The sequence below is a fragment of the Octopus bimaculoides genome, chromosome 21, assembly GCF_046866305.1.
Source record: "Octopus bimaculoides isolate indiv1 chromosome 21, ASM4686630v1, whole genome shotgun sequence".
In the NCBI taxonomy this organism is placed as follows: Eukaryota; Metazoa; Mollusca; class Cephalopoda; order Octopoda; family Octopodidae; genus Octopus; species Octopus bimaculoides.
The window spans coordinates 20,940,130-20,948,141 of record NC_142948.1 but is presented as its reverse complement, the minus strand read 5'-3'; the positions used below and the strand labels follow the sequence as shown (position 1 = coordinate 20,948,141).

The window sequence follows — 8,012 nt, the reverse complement described above, 5'->3', positions numbered from 1 at the left end:
ATCAGTCCTCACCACTTCATCCCATGTCTTCCTGGGCCTCCCTCTTCTACAGGCACCACCCACTTTCAGTGACAACCACTTCTGTATACTCATATATATCGCATGTCCACATCAACACAGTCTCCACTCCTGCATACCACATTCAATTTCTCTTATGCCTAACTTTTCTCTCAACACAGTTGTGCTTTGCCAGTCATGCACACTGATGTTGCAAACCCTATGGAATATACTATCTTCATTCCTCTCCAGCCTACACATGTCATCCACAGTCAGAGCCCATGTCTCACTCTGATGGTTGGTCCTTCAAATGGTTCAATATTTGAAAGACTCTCCTTCACCCAATCATTCTCTGCATTTAACAACCTTTCATAATGGCATCTCCATGCATCTTTCTTCTCTGAGTCACTAAGTGCAAACATACCATCATCCATTCGCACACATTTCTCACCCACCACAACTCTATTCTCTCTGATACACTGCTTTGCAATCCTGAACATCTCATGCCTCTGATCCTCATGCTGTATAACATTGGCAAACTTCTTACCTTCTGCTGCTATTCCTTTTGCTATATAAACCCATCACCTAGCCTCCCTTCTAGCTCCCTGATATAATGCTTTGCTTTCACTGTCTTTTCCAATCTTTCCAGACTTGTCTCTTTGCTTTTATAGCACCATCCACCTCCTTATTCACTACCAAGTCACCCTTGGCCTGGTTGGGACCTTGCACCAACCACAGATTTGGTCAATGGCATCCAGTAAATTGTCCTGCTCTATTATCCTCTAAGCCAGGGGTTTTCAAACTGTGGTCCGCAGACGACAGGGGGTCCGTGGACAGCAAATACTTTTTATGGGCAATTTGATTTTATATATGTTTTTTTAAATCTTTTTATTGACAATAAACCTATATGTTAAATACTGTTAAATAAATAAATGTAAAAATATATGTTATTTTAAGCAAATATTTATGTATAAATTTCATAAGCGTTTATAAGGGGGTCCCTAAGGTAAAGCCTGAAATATAAAGGGGTCCGCAAGTCAAAAAGTTTGAAAACCCCTGCTCTAAGCTATATGTATTTTCCTCCTCCTCACTATCATCAGAGGCCACCATATGCACATATATTTCTTGTCCAGTGAACCCAATGATGACAATCTTCTTGATCTGAGTCCTAGCCCTTGCTTGATGTGTCGAACTTGTCACAGTCTGTTAAGGTCAATGTTAAGTTGGAGAGGCCAGGTGTAACTTGGAGTACAGCATACCTCTTTTTGTACTGTTTTATAAGAGTGAGGGATGCATTTCTCCTCCATATAATCAACCCTGTCTAGACATGTGTATGTGTGTGTGTGTGTGTGAGAGAGAGAGAGAGAGAGAGAGAGAGAGAGAGAGAGTCTGTCTGTGTCGTTCTCTCTCTGGTACAAAAAAAAAATAATAACATGAACGGTGCAGTGAAGCTGGTGAAAGAAAGAAATGTGTGGTGAGTCAGCTGCATTCAGGAATCAGTTGAAATGACCGTTTAGACAGGCCATTGTGCTGATAAAACAATTTGGTTGTTAAGTCCACCGCTTCTGTCTCCCCGCCTAACCGTACCATTCTGCACTACATACATTAACATTCTCAGCATCATCAACATCATTATTATCTCTGATTGCTAGCTCCTCTTACCTTTTATTTACTATTCTCTCAGTTATGTGTGTGTGCGCGCGCGCGCATCCATCGTCTCTCCTGCAATATGTGTGTGTTAACCTATCGTCCTCTCTTTTGTTATCACTCAGTCGTTCTCTCTCTGGTACAAAAAAAATATATATCACTTTACCAATCCTTCTATATCTATGTATCGACCTGTATATAGCTTGGTAGGTACCTAGCTATATATATATATATATATATATATATATATATATATATATATATATATATATATATATATATATATATATATACACATTTGTTTACTTTATGGGTCTGTCTCGCTTCTTCCTTCATACGCTCACACATAAACACACGCCTAAGTACTCAATGTAGAATATAAACAGTTATTTTCGAGCAGAGGTTGCTCTCGTCGTCCCCCAGTTTCGTACAGAACGTTGAAGAATCAACTCTGGGAACATGGAACTGGGCAGCGACAGTGCACAATCGTAGAGATATGTGTGTGTATATGCGCGCGCGTGTATGTTAATATGAATAAAGTGTACAGGATACATAATATTGGTGAAATTCGGAGTAAACGACTATGAAAATCGAAGGTTTTCCACTGCTGTTATACTTACATAAGTACATATGTATAGAGAGAGGCGTATATAAGTTTATCAGTCTTTAACGTTTACTCTCAAAGGACTCCCACCATTAACCCACGCACTACACTGTCACAGACAATTTACTCCTACACAAACTCTACTATATTAGGCACGGCATAACTACAGATGTATATACCCGGCATAGACATAAGTTGGGATTTCTCCCTTTTGACAGGGATTTTTCCAACTTTCTTTTTTTCAGCACCGTCTTTGGAATGAATGGGAAGAAACTTTTTACGAGAAACAGAAAAAAAAATTTGAAAATTTATGATTTTTTTTAGTCTCGCCACCCTCATCACATCAGTCTGGACCAATTTTGGTCAATTTTTTTTCTTTTTTTCACTTCGCATTCAAAAAACATGGGAAAAACCTTTTCGGTTAAAAAAAAGAAATCAAAACTTTTCAGAGGGAAAAGTGTGATTTAAGGGAGATTTGGCTGTTGTTTCTAGCACATCGCAAGACCACGCTCTTTGTTTTTTTTTCTTACTCAAATATGTATTGATGTTTTTCAATATCTTTCCCCACAAACACATTTATGCTAAAAGAAAAAAAAAGAAAAATTTGAAAATTTATGATTTTTTTAGCCCCCGATTGTTTCTAATTCTAAAATTTTGGAAAGCCTGAGAAGATTATTGCCGGGATTTGTCCAGAGTGATTTTAATGAGAGGTATGTAAAAGATGATTTATTTTGATAGCATAATTTTCTATCAGAAAATATTTTTTCTTACACACACACGTACACGGCCTCGTTCGGTTGGGGTGCGAGTAAAAATTTAAATTACCATTTTTTTTGGCATCATTATTCCATAAAATGTGTTTGTGCGGAGAAAAATTTGGAAAACACCATTAGATGAGAGAGTGAGAAACAAACGAGGTCCTGGGATGTGCTAGAACAACAGCCAGATCTCCCTTAAATCACATTTTCCTCTGAAATTATTGACATTTTTTTTAAAAACCGAAAATGTTTAAAGCTAAACTCGGTCCGGTCTGAGGTGGTGAGTGAAAAAAATCACAAATTTTCAAATTTTTTTTTTTTTCGTAAAAAAGATACCTCCCATCATTCCGAAGACTGCTGAAAAAAAATAATTGGAAAAAAAACCTCCGTCAAAATAGAGAAATTCTAACTTATGTGGGCCGTCTGATCCGTTTTTCAGAAACTCCCCCCCCCCCCGCTCTCTTCAATAAATTTTGCCTACAAATTTCTTTTTATTGTAATCTGCACCGTTTGAAAGGTATTTTTATAAAATTTCATCAAAAAAAATACCCATTTTCCTGAAAGTTACAAGGGGGAAAAATGGGTCGTGTGAATTTTCCGAAACTCCTCTGAAAACATTTTCCCAACAATTCTTAGGATCTAAGTGATTATTTGTTGAAAGTTTCGTTTAAAAGTATCCATTTTTCTGGAAGTTATGAGGCAACAAAGTCGGTGGGGTATACATCTGTAGTTATGCCTATCGAAACGCCGGTGTTAAAACGGGGGTAGCTGATGAAGGAAAATGTGCTCTATGTGGCTTGTGTGTTTTCTGGACTCTTGTTATTATTATTTTCTTGTCTACGTTTTGTTTGCAACGTCCTGTACCCAGATTTGCACTTATATATACAGGTAGACGTAGGTATACACATACCTGTACGTATATATGCATATACTCATTTATTATTTGTTTATATATATATATATATATATATATATATGTGTGTATGTGTGTGTATGTATAATTGCATGCATGCCGCATATGCATGCTTATACACACACGCACTAACACATACTGTTAATAAAGTACTAATCCTTCACCAATTTCTTTCTATCCGTTCCACAGCTTCTTATAGCCATCATCATCCATATCTCCTCTCTCATCAACTGTTTCTTTTCTTCCTTCTTTCTTTTTTTTTTCATTCAGTGCTAGGTTTAATTCCTCAGATTAATTATCCAATGTTTGAATGGAATTATAAGAAAATATTTACAAGGTGCAGTCTTCTCTTTCCACTTTCACTTTTTATTATTAATTCAGCTTCCTTCTTCCTTATCATTATTCATCTCTTTTCTTTCTTAGATTTTTGCACTTTTTTCGTCATCTCTCTCTCTCACTCTCGGTGTGTGCGCGTGTGTGTTTATCTTCCTCTTTTTATTTCTCGGTGTATGTGTTTCTCTTTCAATGTTTATCTCGCTATCTATATATAATCTTTATTTTTTGTCTCAGTCTTTCTCTCCCTCTCTCTGTTTCTCTCCGTGTTTGTCATTATCTTTGTTTTTCCCCCTCTTCCTCCCTCATTGCATGTGTCTGTGTTTGTCTTTCCCTCCCTCTCTCTCAGTATATTTTTATCGCACTTCTCTCTTTCTCTTACCCTTTCGATTAACCTCGCCCCTCCACTCCCTGACTCTCATCCTCTACCCTCTATCTTTTCTCTCATCTTAACTTTTTCTCCTCTTCTACTATTACTTACCTTTTCTCTCCTCCCCTTCCTCTCCTCACTACTACTATTGCTACCCCCATTGATCTCTTTATTAACCTCAATATTCGTGTCTCTATTGCAGCTCCATTCTCCAAAACCAATGAATGTCTGCAGCGATTTATACCATTCCAGTGGATATTTCTTTCTCTTTCTCACCTCCTGAGCCTTCCTTTTCCCTCTTGCCCTCAGTTTAACACATCTCCACACATCCTCCTCTTCCTTATTCCATCTCGTTCAATCTCTTCTATTTTCTCATTCAGTCTTTAGTTTCTCTTTCACATGTCTTTCTTCTCCTTCCATGCTTTTATTCCCTCTATCTTTCCGTCCTTCTCCATATAATCTTTTACTGTCGTCCTGTCTAACAGTCCATTCTTCACACTGACCCCTTCCTTCTTTCTCCACTATGATCCCTTACTCCATCGATAACCCTTTATTTCCTCACCATCTTTGTTCTACTCTCACCAATCGCCCTTTAACAAGGTAAGCTACATTTTATCGTCCACTTCATTATAAACCCCAAACACACGGTTTGGGGAACGATTTGTCTATGAATAAATAGGTGTATGTAAAATTTGGTAATGGCTTGTGTACGTGTGTGTACAGATATATATATATATATATATATATATATATATATATATACATACATACATACACACATACACGGTATAGACATTGATATATACTCGCGTGCACGTATACTAATACTAATTACATACCAGCCGCAGACGTAATTACATGCAAGTATATATATATATATATATATATATATATATATATATACTTTATTCATATATATATATATATATATATATATATACACTCTCTCTCTTTATATATATATATATATATATATATATATATTTATATATACATATTCTCGCGCGCGCATATATTTATACTTATCACATTCATAGAAGTATTCATACATTCATATTAATTACATATATGTGACGAACATATTAAAATCTCCTTCTCTCGCTTTGACCATCTATCTATCTGTCTGTCTATCTACCTATCCATCTATCCATTTATCTATCTACATATCCATCTATCTATGTATCAATCTATCTATCTATCTATGTCTGTCTCTGTCTATCTTTCTGTCTGTTTGTTTGTCTGTCTGTCTGCCTATCCATCTGTTTGGTTGTCTAGCTATCAGTCTATCTATTTGCCTGTCAGTCTGTTTTTTGCCTGCTTGTCTGTCTGTCTGTCTATGTCTATCTGTCTGACTATATCTGTCTATCTCTCCGTCTGTCTCTGTCACACTATCTGCCTGTCTATATATCCGTCTGTGTTTCTATCCACCTGTCTAACTATCCGTATGTCTATCTCTCCATCTGTCTACCCCCCCCCCTCGAATTGTTAGTTTTCCTTCAAAAGTCGCCACTGGAAATATGAATGTCTTTTATATTAGTGTATATATTAATTTTATTGACAGTGATTTCAAAGTTTCTGCAGTGGTTGGCCTTTGCAGTGTGTCAAGGCCAGCCACAGTTGAAACTTTGAAGTTACTGTCAATAAAAATTACTGTAGTATCGAACTTTACGCCACTTGTCAGTTTGTTCTTCCTTCTTCTGTGTGTGTTTGCGTACGTGCCTATATATATATATATATATATGTATATATATATGTATATATATATGTATATATATATATATGTATATATATATGTATATATATATATATGTATATATATATGTATATATATATATATGTATATATATATGTATATATATATATATATATATATATATATATGTATATATATATATATATATATATATATATATATATATATATATATAATAGTGTTTTGAAAGAAAAAAGCATGCTGCAGGATTGACAAGAGAGCCTTTGGATGCTTGAGTAGAAGAAGGCCTCTTCCGATGGCCAGGTCTGATCTATGCCTCAGTTTAGAGGGTAATATTTTTGATGGAGTGTTGGCATGAAGGATGTCATGGCTTGTAGAGCTGAATCAACTCATTCAGCTGATGTCATTGGATTCCCAGCTTGCTTTGAGCATGCCCAGATGATTTGCAATTTTCTTCATTCTTTAAGTCGTTTGGTTTAACTTGGCAACTACTTATGGACCAGTTCTCTATACAGTGATGTACAAAACAGTGGATTTATTTATTGTAAACCTGGTGTGTGTCAGAACTTGTTTGGATCAGTATTCATGGGGCTTATCATCAATGCATTTATGACCAGCTAGTAGTCATTGTAGTTTTGATTCCTGTTAGAGTCTACCATTTTTCTTCGTCTCTTTGTGATGGCTATGGACTTGATATTGAAAGGTGCAAGAGGTTACTTGGAGGGAATAAAAATCAGGCAATATCTGGTACTGCTACCACTGTGTGCTTTTATAGATGAGACCACTGTCATAGTGGAAATAAAGAATAAGAAAAACTCTTTGTGAAGTTGATTATTTTAGGCTTTGCAGCTGCATATGAAGGCTAAAACTAGAAAAAGCAGCGGCAATCTGTCCATAATACAGAGTCTGGTTAAAGGAATTTTATTTAGAAATTGAAAGGGAGCTGATTTCAACAATCAGGGTGAATGTAGTTAAGGGCCTTGGCTTTATCTATGCAGTCATCAAGAGATATTGTAGGTGTGGGCCAAGTTAAAGACACAGGCTAACTTCCATTGATAACTATGGTCTGATAAGGAAGTTTAAAATGTGGTGCTACCAATCTGGCTTTTTGTGAAGGCTTTTATGACCACCCCAAGTGCATGAAAAGTATTGTTAACAGGAGTGGAGAAATGGGTAAGGGTGTTAGTAAGTTCTTTCAAGTGTGGTTTAGTGCTTTGCTATACATTACAAGGACGGAGCTGGACAGTACTACTGTAATCTAATTTTAACATCACTGATAGTAAAGGAGTTTAAATTAGAAGTCTGTTTCTATGTGATGCTGTAAAGAAAGGTGTTTCCATGTGCAATCAATATTAGAGGTTGCTGGACTGACCCAATTGTTTGTTATTGATACAGAGGTTATAGATCATGTTCTGTCAACATGTAAGTTATCTCCTGGATGTCTGGTGACACAACCAAGTATTGAGTATCATTAGTGATGCACCGAAACAATGCTGAAGCAATGTGAGTGCAGTGAGAATCAACACCAACTTGCAGCTTGAGGTATTAAAGGATGAAGGTGAGAGGGAGAGCAATAGAGGAACCTAAGCAAAGGAAAGCCAAGACTCAGACTGAAAGGGGAAGGGAGATTGGAAGGAAGTTTTCTTGTCCTTAAGCCATAATATCTTCCTCACTCA

The 8,012-nt window shown here is 36.4% G+C and overlaps 1 protein-coding gene across 4 annotated transcripts in view; it reads left to right on the top strand.

Moving 5' to 3' along the window:
- Positions 1 to 2,325: 2,325 nt before the first annotated feature.
- LOC106873104 (uncharacterized) overlaps positions 2,326 to 8,012 on the top strand; it is a 271,061-nt gene continuing 265,374 nt past the window's right edge. Inside the window, exons 1-2 of one of the 4 annotated variants that reach the window (XM_089338906.1) lie at positions 2,326 to 2,958; positions 4,825 to 5,222. The gene's annotated coding sequence lies outside the window, so the exon portion shown is untranslated. Of the gene's footprint in view, positions 2,959 to 4,672; positions 5,223 to 8,012 lie in introns of those variants that run through there. The other 3 variants (XM_089338905.1, XM_052975587.2, XM_052975584.2) reach the window with 3 other exon arrangements.